This window comes from Cibotium barometz, chromosome 10 (genome assembly GCF_041138505.1).
Source record: "Cibotium barometz isolate CiBa-2024 chromosome 10, ASM4113850v1, whole genome shotgun sequence".
NCBI classification, from domain to species: Eukaryota; Viridiplantae; Streptophyta; class Polypodiopsida; order Cyatheales; family Cibotiaceae; genus Cibotium; species Cibotium barometz.
Genome location: NC_141055.1, coordinates 27136713 through 27148801, shown reverse-complemented (window position 1 = coordinate 27148801; position 12089 = coordinate 27136713). Strand labels below are relative to the sequence as shown.

The 12089-nt window shown below is 46.2% G+C and overlaps 1 long non-coding RNA gene across 6 annotated transcripts in view; it reads right to left on the bottom strand.

Moving 5' to 3' along the window:
- The window catches only part of LOC147634730 (uncharacterized), a 31504-nt gene extending 20605 nt beyond the window's left edge, over positions 1-10899 (bottom strand). For 4 of the 6 annotated variants that reach the window (XR_015266786.1, XR_015266783.1, XR_015266787.1 and 1 more), the window contains exons 1-2: positions 10464-10899; positions 10299-10365 (exon numbers count right to left, since the gene is read on the bottom strand). This is a non-coding gene — a long non-coding RNA (uncharacterized LOC147634730). Of the gene's footprint in view, positions 1-9726; positions 10228-10298; positions 10366-10463 lie in introns of those variants that run through there. The other 2 variants (XR_015266785.1, XR_015266784.1) reach the window with 2 other exon arrangements.
- Positions 10900-12089: the final 1190 nt, after the last annotated feature.

Sequence of the window (12089 nt, the reverse complement as noted above, 5' to 3'; positions counted from 1 at the left end):
TGTCAGAATATGCAGCGGAGATGATGACCAAATCTGGGAACACAAGAGCAAAAGCAAAAACGCAGGCAGAAAAACAGCACAAGAGAGAGAGAGAGATGTAGGCGTGTAACTCTGCTCTGATATACACAAGAAGATCCCGAATATGATACAAATGAGGTATGGGGGCTGAGGACCTATATATACCCCCCTAGAGGGCAGTCGGCCAGCATAAGGAAAAGCCCACGACTGATAAAAAGGTCCACGACTGCATAAATGCAGTCGGCCAGCAATCTGGTGCCCAAAACTGATCAAAACCAGTCGGCCAGCAGCAAGAGTGCCCACGATTGATAAACACCCAGTCGACCAGCACTGTACTGCTCTTGGCACCCTCTGGCAGCCCTCCCAAGCCTCAGAAAAATGGAAAAAAATAGGGAAAAAATACGAGGAGTGAGGAAAAATGATAAAACACCTGATAAGGGCGGGCACACCCACAACAAAGGCCCTGGTGTATAAATCTAGACAGGAGATGACTTCTAACACCCCCTCTCAGCTCCTGGCTGTGCAACCAACCACTGGGAGCTGGGGTGCCGCCTGAGCAAATCCTGAGAGAGCGACTTCGTGAAGAGGTCCACCGTACTGTCCTCCGTCGAACAGAACCAGCAAGATGTCATCAGCAACGATCTGTTCACGAACAAAGTGCCTCTGGATGACCATGGGTTCCTCCAGTGGAAGCCCAAACCTGCAATGCAACCTCCTCCTGCTCCGGAAAACTGCTCCTGGGCCTGAAGTAGATCCCCTCGTGTCCGGATCTCCTCCCCAAACCGAGTCACTCCAACCGCGGAGTCGGACTCCATCCAACAATCCCCCTCCTGTGTACAAGAGTCCATGATCCTTCGCATGTCGCAGAAACCACAGGAAACGCAATCCTGCCTCCCAAAGAGACATCTGCAACCAAGAGCTCAACTGCCTCATCAGGAAGCTCCCGTCCAATCCGGTGTCCATCAACCAGATCCATGAACCATACAGCTTCTGAATCACAGAGACATCACACTGCTCACAAGGATCAACACCTGTTACGATGCACAAACAAGTCCTGGAAACCTGATGAAACCTGTCAACCACCCCCTTTGAGTCCGGAACCACAAAGCCTGGAGAAACCACCTCCTTCTGCAAGTAAGCACCTGCCACCTGCCTGGCTTTCCGAAAGGTCCCCGTGGAAAGAACATCCTCAACTACTGGAGGTTCTATGTCCCGAACACGACGAGACATCAGAGCATAAGTGACCTGTTCAGCTTCCTCTGACTTACGAACACAAGAACTACCAACATCAGTACTGGAAAGTTCCTGACAACTGCTGCCATCTACTGGTAAGCTATCCACCATCTGGTCTCGGAAAGCCTGTACCTGCAACGTATCCACACTTGAGTAGCCATTACTAGACTGCCACTCATCACAGTCCTGAGGACCTGGGAGAGAGAGTGCTGAAAGCCTGTAAACTCCATTCTCCACTCCGCCTTCCCAAACCACTTGGCCTGTTGCTTTGTCCCGGAGAGCAACAAAATGCTCATCAAACTCCACCCGTACGCCAGTCTTGCAAACCTGATGCACTGACAACAGATGAAAACCAAGTGCCGGAACATACAACACCTGGGAGGAATGCTTCCCCCCTCTGCCATCGGGAACTATCTCCATCCTGCCCTCACTGTGAACTGGGATAGTGGACGTATCCCCAGTAGGAATATGACCAGAAAGCCTGCAGAGATCCTGTAAACTGGAATGAGAAGGAGTCATGTGCCTGGAAGCACCACTATCGAGAATCCACTCCCGAGTATCCGTTGCGGAGAGTCCTCCAATCTCCTCCCTGCCTGAAGAAAATGACGCATCGGTGTCCATCACCTCCAGGTGCACAAAAGCCGGAGTCTTCATGATTGCTGAGGAGTCTTCACCCTTCTCGGTCTTCCGCTTGGGACACTGCCTCCAGTAGTGGCCTTTCTCGCCACAATCATTACAGGTCCTCTCTGCCTTCAGTTTCTCGCGGTCAGCGTCGGACTTCTTCTCAGAAGACTTCTCCGATGAAGCCTTCCCTTTGCCCGAGTTACGGCCTTTCGACCGTTGGCCAGTAAAGGCCTCCGAACCTCCACCCTGAGGAGGGTTCGTAAATCGTTCCTCCTGGTCCAGGACCATGGGCACAAGCTCCTCCCACGTGATGGTGCTGAGCCTGCCACCACTGGTAATCAAAGACGAGTAAAATGCTGAGTACGAAGAGGGCAAATGTGACAGCAACATGATGGCCATGTCCTCTGACGATATCTCCTTCCCAGCCTGAAGAACTTCCTGCTAAAGAGCCTGCAGCTTGTTAATATGCTCCCGCATCGTCAACGACTTTGCAGGGCTCATAACCCGCATCTGTACTTCCAAGGAAATCCTCTTCATGGGCGATACCCTGTTGTAAAGTGAGGCCAAATGCTGCCATATACCTCTGGCCTGCGTCATATGCTTTACATGATTGATTACCTGCGGTGTGCAGTTGAGGAAAATAAACGAACGGACCCTGGCGTTTACGCAATCCCACATCTGCGTCTGGGCCTCCCGGTCCTTTCGGGTTGACGGTAACTCCCCTTCCTCTACTTCCGGCCGTGGAACACCAACAACGACGAAATCGGCGAGGTCGTAAGACTCCAGAACGGATTCCATCATCACCTTCCATATGCCGTAGTTGCTCCCGTCCAACTGACGGTCCACCGGGAACGTGGGGAGTGTCGGGATCTTCACATGTCTCTCGGCCATCTCAAACAGATCTGCCATAGCGGGGATGTACTCTGAAAAGGGTGGGTGGGTGGGAACAAAGAAGAACTAAAACTTGCAAGTGGCTGTCCAACAAATCAGCCTGCCTTCCTCTTGCTTCTCCTCTTCCCGATCAGCCCAAAACAGTCCACCAATCAGCCACAAAACAGTCCCCCTCTTGCTCACACAAATCCCAAGACCTATCTAGAGCCTAGGCTCTGATACCATGTCAGAATATGCAACGGAGATGATGACCAAATCTAGGAACACGAGCAAAAGCAAAAACGCAGGCAGAAAAACAGCACAAGAGAGAGAGAGATGTAGGCGTGTAACTCTGCTCTGATATACACAAGAAGATCCCGAATATGATACAAATGAGGTATGGGGGCTGAGGACCTATATATACCCCCCTAGAGGGCAGTCGGCCAGCATAACGAAAAGCCCACGACTGATAAAAAGGTCCATGACTGCATAAATGCAGTCGGCCAGCAATCTGGTGCCCAAAACTGATCAAAACCAGTCGACCAGCAGCAAGAGTGCCCACGACTGATAAACACCCAGTCGGCCAGCACTGTACTGCTCTTGGCACCCTCTGGCAGCCCTCCCAAGCCTCAGAAAAATGGGAAAAAATAGGGGAAAAATACGGGGAGTGAGGAAAAATGATAAAACACCTGATAAGGGCGGGACACCCACAACAAAGGCCCTGGTGTATAAATCTAGACAGGAGATGACTTCTAACAGCATCAACCACCATCATTCGTAGTCAACCAAATTTCAGTAAGTATGATGGTAAGTGTGATCATTCTTCAGTTAATCAATTTATTCATCAGTTTAATGCTCATTTTCCTTTAGCTAAGATCACAGACCCACAAGACAAAGTCCACTTAGCGGCTCCCCATCTCACTGGTGAGGCAGTCACTTGGTGGCAGCATTGGTCTAGTATTCATACAGACCACGCCACAGGTGCTTTGACTGGGACATCTTTGTCCATGACCTGAAGACCAAATTTCTCCCGCCCCAGTACATGACCGGTTTGAAAGACGAGTTCTATGGACTCAGACAGAACGGATCCCCAGTGCTTCAGTTTTCCGGTAAGGTTATTACTTTAGCACATCAGTTAGGGTTATCTGAGCAGGCCAAGATGGAGCAATTCATTCGTGGATTGGACTCCAACATTCGGTTCACAGTTCGTAACTTTGAACCAAGTACATATGACCGAGCTCTGACTCTCGCTCAGAATGAAGAAATGAAGCTTAACGGGGGCAAGCCCAAGCAGTCATCTCAGTCCAGTACCAAGCCCCAAGAGGGGAAGGGTAATTCGTCATCTAAAGACACTAAGACAGACAACAGTCCTAGCTCTAGTTCAGGGGGTAAGGAATCCAAGCCTAAGAAGACCCCTAAGGAAAAGGCTCAAGCAGGCATCACTGGAGGCTATCTTCCTCCAGAGGAACAAAGACAGTATCAGTCAGAAAACAGATGTTTTTTTTGTCATACCATTGGGCATGGTAAGAAGGATTGTCCAAAAAGACAAGCGGAGCAAGCCTCCAAAGAGCCTTCTGCCACAGTTGCCGCAGTATCCCCCGCTCCTCCAGACCTGCCTGCTACCACCAATGCGGTTCAGATCTTACCTTCTATGCATTCCATGCCATCCGTGGTACTTGATGCTAAGCAGGAGGGTGAGGCAACAACCACACAGAAAAGCCTGATCCGAGCTTATGGCTCTGCCAAGGGCCAACAGTTCATAATCCTTTTTGACATGGGCAGCTCTGAGGACGCCATCTCTCCCCAGTTGCCTACCAACATGAGCTGTACCTTAGTGCCCTATCATTTGGAGGGAGACGGGTTTACATCTGGTCTCCGCACCCACATCTCTCAGAAGGCACAACAGTTTTCTTTTCAAGTTCAAAAGGCCTCATTCCAGCGAGATTTCATTGTCTCTCCTCTTTTGGGATGTGACATGATCTTAGGAATCCAGTGGTTTCGTCAGTATGAACCTATTCCCAATTGGGGGCAGGACACCTTTATTATCTCTAAAGGTTTTTCTGAGCCTGTCATGATTCGGGGGGATAGGAGCATTCTTGGCGTTCCTATGATTTCTCATCTCCAGGCCCGACGAGTCATGTGCAAGGGAGCAGAAGGAGCATTAATTTATGCTCAGACAGCTTCTATCTCATCAATAACCGCTGTCTCATCATCTTCAGTCCCTCAGTTAGCAGATCTCCTTTCTCATTCAGACATTTTTAAGGATGATCTCCTACCCAGTATCCCACAGTTAGCAGAACCTCCTAGCAAGTTTCCCTCTTGTCTTTCCAAGACTTTCAAGGGCAAGCTAGAACAGCAGTCAGTTCTCAAACATTTGAAACATGTTCCTTATGGACACATTTTTACAGTCACCACAGACCACCAAGCACTTAAGTGGCTCCCGACGATGCCAAGTGCCCAGTGGAGTGCCCAGCACACTAGACAGGGTCAGCTCTTCCAACAAGTTGGAGGAATGATTAAGTACATCCCTAGTCAGCATAACCCAATAGCAGATGTTCTTAGTAGAAAGACCAGCATCCCAACCAGTCAGGAGTCTACCATTCTCAACATCTCTGGAAAAGACTTAGAAGATCAGTATGTCGATTCCGCAGAGTTTGGTACTCAACCCAGTTTGGCCCTCAATTTTGAGCCTGGCCATCATTCAGTTCACAGACCGGCATGTAAGTTTAGACGAGATATCCACTTCACGGAAGGGGATTGGGTCTCTCAGTGCATCATGAAACAAAGATTGAAACAAGTGGGCAAACATTGTCCCAAGCTTTCATTCCATAGTTTTGGCCCTTTTCCAGTAGTTAAGAAGTTAAGTGATGTCTCAATGAAGTTAAAGTTGCCTGCCAGTTGGACAATGCATGATGTTTTCCATGTTTCTTGTCTAAAACCATATGTTGGTCCAGAAGTGTTTGATGTTTCAGATGAACAGCAGCCAGACGTGGTAGACGAGACAGAAGTGATTGAGCCTGAGCAGATCCTTCTTCATCGATGGAAGCATGGTTCCGGTCGACGGATTCGTCAGTTCTATACGAAATTCCGAGATCGAGGCACCCACGAAGCCGTATGGCTCGACGAGGAGTTCTTCTAGGAGTACCCCCAGTTATTGGCGGACTACTTGGAAGCCATGAACCTGCCGCCAAGCTAATCAGGAGGGAATGTCACATGCACTCTGCACTCAGTGCATGGTGACAAGATGGCTCATCATCAGAAGTGCAACAGTTGTACAGTTTTAGAACCCAATAGGATGATAATTGTCGTACGCCGTGACCCCATTGTACATCCTCAGTCCAGGATAAGTCAAGCACGAGCTAAGTAGGTCATTCCTCAGCCTTAGCGGGTCAGTCAATCAGTCAAGTCCCTTAACCCACTTGGAGAGAATCATTCATGCATGTAGAGTCAGTAGAAGCCTTAGGGTTTACATCAGAAAGCACTCTACATCCTGCATAATATGCATGCATATGCCTGTGCATCATTTAGAACATCCTCGAAGCCTTAGGGAATTTACTGGGATTTATCTGGTATTTTTTCCATATTTATTAGTATTTATTTAGCATTATTTGCATTATTGGGCATTTATAAATATAAACTTTATTAAATGACCAACCTCCAGTTAGTATAAATAGGCTTGCCTAGAGCCTATTTTCTCATTCAGTCTTCATTGTGCTAAGAGCTCTCCTCCTCAGCCCTAGGAGCATCCTTGCCTTCAGCCCTACCTCAGATCAACGCCAGAAATCAGCAGCAGTCCATCAGCGTTTCTGTCCAGCAGCCTGCGTTTTCCAGTAGCATCAGATCCTTTGCGTTTTTCTGTCCAGCAGCTCCAGTACTTCATGCGTTTCAGTCCATCAGCAGCCCTACAGGTCTGCGTTTCTGTCCACAGCAGTTTCCAGCCCTGAATCTGCAGTTTGCATCAGTTTCTAGCCCTGAATCTGCAGTTTGCATCAGTATCTAGCCTTCTGTGCATCATCCATACATGCAACAGTCATCTGGTGAAGGTAACACAGCATTCATAAGTGTTTTCAGCATTCTAACATAGTGTAGAACAGTCCACCTTCTTCTTCTCTCAGCCTCAGGTGTGCAACCCTTCCTCATGCCCTTGGGAAGAGTGCATAGGCTCGAGATCAAGTCATCGAGGTGTTTCTACAGCAGTGTACAGATCAGCCACTCTCCGATCCTCCGAGATCTTGCGTTTGGCGTATCTACAGTCCACAGTCATTCTCTCTAAAGAAATAAAGCAAATACTATCTCGTTATCGGGATAGGGGGCCCTTCAGTGGGTAATTCGGGACCCAATCTGGTGTACAGTTCTTCATATCTCTCTCTCTCTCAACTCTTTAAAGTTTGAAGTATTAAAGTGGATTGCTAAACTCACGAAACTCGGGATACAGAAGACGGTGTGAGCATTTGTGTGACAGGATCTTCCAATACAAAGACTTCCGCTGCATATCACATAGACAACTTATGGGAACGTTTTCTTTTGCACATATGAGTTTGGAAGTGATGTTATCATGGATATAGTGTTGGATCGCCATGGTTCTTTGACTTGAGGCTTGATAGACTTATTCACATTACACGCTAGGTGTGAGATTCCCGCTACCATCAACAACATGGACATTTTCTTGGTTGCCATCTCTTGGCTGCTGCCCGAACCTTAACACCATGTGCTCCATGATGGAGACTAAAGAGAGGATCTTATGTTTCATGGATTCCTTAAGGTTCCCAAGAATCCGTGGACTTGTGCTATTTTTGGGGACTTTGTACATGGAATTCTGGATAATCTAGCTTGTTCCATCTGTGGGAACAAAAGAGGGCCCTAAAGCTTGTAACATATTAATACTCCTTGGTAATATGACATAAATTCTAGGGGGGAGGGACGGTCCCACTTTGGTGTCATATTCTTATGTGTGCCTTGCAACATGCGTTGCAGAAGCGTGTCTATGATTAACGCTAAGCAAAAGACATTATCGCTAATCCTATGTTTAGCAAACACACAAAAGTCAAGGTAGACCTAATCTATTCTATGTTCCAAACATGAATATGCTTGGATCTTGACCTAGATCCAATTCATGCATGCTAATCTACGTGCATACAAAGACTTGCTAATTCCACAGCTTGGTTGTGCTCTCCAAATGCTTGCCTTCTTGCCTGGAGCTGCCTCTATGCAAGAGTTCTTGCTGACACCTATGAGATGCCTAAGAGATCTATCTGATTTCTACCTTTCCATGCCCTTTGACCTCCTTTATATAAGGATAGGATGGAAAGTCATGTTCAGGTCGGTTTTGCTTTTTTGACCTACCTAATAATGTTCAGGTCGGTTTTGCCTTTTTGACCTACCTAATAATGTCCAAAAAGTCATATTCGGCCTCCAAACTGTGCCCAAAAGGTGCCCCATCCATGGGCGCATGCTCCACGCACTTTTGGGCACCTATAGGGCCTCAAAATTAGGTCCAAATCTGCCTTTGAATCTGCCCATATACTTACTAGGAAAGATAATCATGTCAATGAGCATCGAGAATAACGGATGCACATAACATCCCCTCCTAAGCTTGAAGCACCGGGGTACTCCAGACGCCTTTGCTTCGATTCCATTTTGGTCCAATTGAAGACCACTTTATATCCTTCGGCTCAATCCCCAAGCTCTCTGACTTGGTCTTCAAGTTCTCTGACTCAATATTTGGATCTTCTGAACCACATGTAGTCTCATCCTTCTCATAGGATTCAGAGAGATTTTCTGGAAGCTCCTCAAAAACTATCAAGCTAACCTCATCCTCCTCCAAATAGGATTTGGAGAGATCTACCTTCTCAGAAACTATCGGGCTGACCTCACCCACCTCCAATCGAGATTTTGAGAGACCTACAAGCTCGATCTATGGTTCTCGTTATGGTTTGTCTTCTGGCTCTGGCTCCGGCTCTTGTTCTGGCTCTAGCATGTCCATCCTAGGTAATGGAACCTCCTTCTATGATAACGTCTCCCGAGAACTCCGGTCTTGGAAGCTCTCCTTTTCTTGGGTGAATGATCTCGGTCTTGGGCTGCTTCACAACCCTAGGTGATTCTCCCTTCACCTTTGAAGACGCTGCCATGAACTATGCCCATGTTTCCCTTATTTGTCCCCAACTTTGCTCGTGCGGAGGTTGGGCTTGACGTGCCTCTTCGTGAAGCTTTACTTGACGTGCTTCTTTCTCGCGTCACGAACGGTCCTCTGTTATGAGTTGTTGCCTATACTCGGTCATGATTTTGTTCATAATGGGCTTGGAGTTCTTGTTCCCTTTTGTATCGTTTTTCATCTTCCCGTCGGCTTTGCATAGTCTCATACACCATATTTCTTCTTTCCAAGCGTCATTGCTCTCCATTGAGGTGAGGTTTTGGTGTAGTATCAGTTGACCTAACTACATGCAAAGCTCATGCAAAGAACCCTAATGCACATGCACAAAGTTGATTGCAAAACACAAACCCTAATTTGCTATGCAAACTAAAACTGGGGCTGAAAATGTTGATGCAAGAGTTGAACTAATGCAAGACAAGGAAACCCTAATTTTAGAAGCCCTAGTTCAGCATGCACAACCTTTACCTAAGGACTACCCTAGGCTGACCTATGTTCCGATACCACTGTCACATGCGTTGCAGAATCGTGATCTTGATTAACACTAAGCAAGAGATTAATGCTAATCCTACTAGCTAGCAACACACACAAAAGACAACAGATGTAACCCTAATGTACTCTATATTCCAAAACACGAATATGTACAATGGTTCTTGGATCTAGACTTAGACCCAATTCATGCATGCTAACCTACTGAGCACACAAAAGATCTTGCTAAATCCACGGCTTGGTTGTGCTCTCCAAAGTTTGTGTTTGTGCCTAGAGCTACCTCGGGCTGCCTCTATAAACTTCATTACACATGTTCATACTGTGCCCCAAAGCTGTTTCCTCCATGGATGCATGTCCTGGGTAACTCCAGGCACCTATTGGGCTGTCCCAACTGGTCGAATCTGATCATATTCTGCCCCTTATCTTACCTAATAGATAGGAGACGCTGAGATCCATGTCTATGTGGTTCTCACACGTGATGCACATGACAGTTTCTGTTGGCAAAAAGTTATAAACTATAATGTGTTCAACACATTGGTGGGGACCATTTGAGAGAGCTGTGTAACACCCCAATTCAGAACATCTATTAGAGCATTCCAAAGACAATATTTTCATATATATGACCTCTTAAAAATATCATAAAGCTTCAACCTCCGGACTTCAAGCAGTTAACCAGTATTACAGATACTAAATGCAGGCTGTACTACAATATAGAGTGCTCAAAGAAAACCTGCAAATATACAATGGACTTGCAACAATTACGTTTTTAATTGTAAATTTTAATTTCTCGGTTTTGATAGATTTACAAAGTTTAAGGCATTTAAGGTATAATTTAGCTCCAAAATCTGCAAAATATTCAAGTTCTAAGTTCCGCGATCTGTTGAGAAAAACGTTTCCTGTAAACACTGGCACATACCTTCCCTCTATGATCCCTGACAGGAGGGGCAACATGCAGGAGATTCCAGAAAGGTATCTCGTCTTTCCTAAGACAAAGTGAAGGCAAGAAGCATGATTTCAAGGTTAGAGATGATAGCTATGAAGAAATGATAAAGATGCAGTAAAATATAGATCAGGTTGTCACCACGATCTAGTTCAGAATTTGTGTTGTGCAAGCCTTCTCCTGATTAACACATTCCGGAATCGGCCAGAGACAAAACAAATTAAAATGTTCTTTTGCCCTGACAGAAAAGCCCATCCATGAAGGAGATGTAGAGGAGTTGTGCCGTAAAGGAGCTGTAGAGCTTCACAGAGGATTGAAGCCGGCTCACACCTGCTGAAGGCAAAGTACAAACATGCTACAGCAGCGCAGTTGAGTTAGTAGAACGGTGACAAATATGTTTTTATGTGAACTCATTCCATGCCGTGTGACCACCCAGAGCTCTCCAAACTCCTCAAGCACTTAGTTCTCGAAAAAGTTGGTTTTTCTAGTAGAATGTGTAAAATGACTCCACACCTGATGCGGTATGTGGAGAGGAGAAGCCTTCTGAGGGTATCAAAACCCTTAAACCTTGTAGAGAAAGCTATAGGGTTGCAAAAGAAGGCCACTATCTCTAAATGTTAGACATATATATATTTTGAAGGTCAACCTAAGTTATGGCCTTCAATTTGAAGGTTAGGGTAGGCCTTCAACTTTAAGCCTTGCATGGTAAGCTAATGTGGACAAGGAACCAATATCTAAGTGTTGGGAAGTTGTGTGTCCTTTGGGATATAGATCGGTTGGCTACATAAGCAAAATTGGTCATTATGCTAGGAATTGTGCGTGGAAGACAAGAGAAGAGGGACAACAACAGAACATGGGGAAGAGATCCAAAAAGTGGTGAACTTGTGTTCACAATCTGAGTAGGAGAGTGAATGGAAGGTTGGTAGGAAGACGATGTGGAAAAGGGTTAGCTCCAAAAGAGCTGATGATGAGCTCATGTAGATGCATCTATGAGATCCGTGGAAGAGCACATTTTGGGAAAAGGGAGGACTCTTTGCCCTCTCTACTTGCCATGTCAAAGCATGTTAAAGGGGAAGATTGAAGCGGTGAGGAATGGCCCCTCGGGTATGAGAAGGAAGGAGTGGCGGCGGTTGATTTTGCCTCTCTGTCTCGGCAGGGTGGGGTCTTTATGACCTATCATCACATATGGTCTGGACAAGGTCAGAGATGTTGAGCCAAGGAAGTTCAAGCTAGTCAAACCACCTAGCTCAACACAAAAGAGCAGCTTTTGGTGGGAAGTGGAGGCTTGATTTGATCCGATCACACAAAAGTATAGGATATCGTCAAAGTTAGTGGTTGGGTAAAGAAGGGGTAAATTAGTGCTCTTTAATAATATGAGAGTAATTCTACCACACAGAAGAGTTATTCATGGGGGTTAGCTTGTAAGATCTTGAGCCCCTCTACTCGAGCGAGGTGAAAGTCAAGAAGAAGAAGACGAAAGCTTGATTCTGCTAAAGGCTTCTATATTTGGCTAGCTAGTAGAGATAGATCTTTGAGATAGTTGACAGCTTGTGCTGCTTTGTATTGTGTTCCTACATTTTCTATCAATATATATACATACATACCTTGGGGGGGGGGGAAAATCTAGTTTCCCATTTTGATGGGCAAGACTATCAAAAATCACCTCCAAGGTCCACCATACCTTTTCTATCATGGTCCAAGTTTGTGGGAGCATTAATCTCAACCACACAATCAAATGACTTTGAAATTTGGAATTTAGGTCTTAAA